The following is a 615-nucleotide window of genomic DNA, read 5'->3' as shown; positions in this document are numbered from 1 at the left end:
GTGAGTAGCAGATGGGTAATGTAGGGATGTGGGCAGAGGCCCAAGGGGTGCTAGGGCTGTACTGGCAGCTGTAATAGGCCAACATGGCTCCCCTGTTATCTCCCATGGGACAGTCGGCGCTGTGTAATCCCCATCGCCACCACGGGGAGCTCTCCATCCACATAGAGTCCTGGCTCCCTGTGGCCCCAGCTAAGCTGCCCTGGCACTATATGCCCCAGCATGCCCTGCCAGCTAGATGCAAGCCGACATATGGCTTTCCAACAGCTGGCATGGGACAAGCTGCTTATCTCTCCCACTGGGCTCCAGATTACACCAGGCCTGGGCCCAGTGTTTACCAGCAGTGCCATTGGCTGGAGCATACTTCCTCAATGGACACCGGGCACAGCCTCACTCTCCCGTCACCCGCCCCCATAGGTGATTATCCCAATAGTGTGGGGTGGGTAAGGAACAGCACATTGATGTCTCAGGAGTGTGGTGGCGGCCTGTGACATCCGGGTCCTCTGCTGCACCATCAGGACGATATGCAGGTTCATCAGCCGGAAGCTTTACAGTTCAGCGTCCGGGGGACAGAGACAAAGCCGCTGGGCGAGTGAAATTGTCACGCTCTGAGTGGTT

The 615-nt window shown here is 57.9% G+C and overlaps 1 protein-coding gene across 9 annotated transcripts in view; it reads left to right on the top strand.

Annotated features, from left to right (window-relative positions):
* Positions 1-615, top strand: part of BAG6 (BAG cochaperone 6) — a 117,863-nt gene that overhangs the window by 487 nt on the left and 116,761 nt on the right. The window lies entirely within an intron of this gene.

The sequence above is a fragment of the Pseudophryne corroboree genome, chromosome 8 (assembly GCF_028390025.1).
Source record: "Pseudophryne corroboree isolate aPseCor3 chromosome 8, aPseCor3.hap2, whole genome shotgun sequence".
NCBI classification, from domain to species: domain Eukaryota; kingdom Metazoa; phylum Chordata; class Amphibia; order Anura; family Myobatrachidae; genus Pseudophryne; species Pseudophryne corroboree.
Note: the sequence above shows the minus strand (reverse complement) of the source record. Positions and strands in the feature narration are given on the sequence as shown.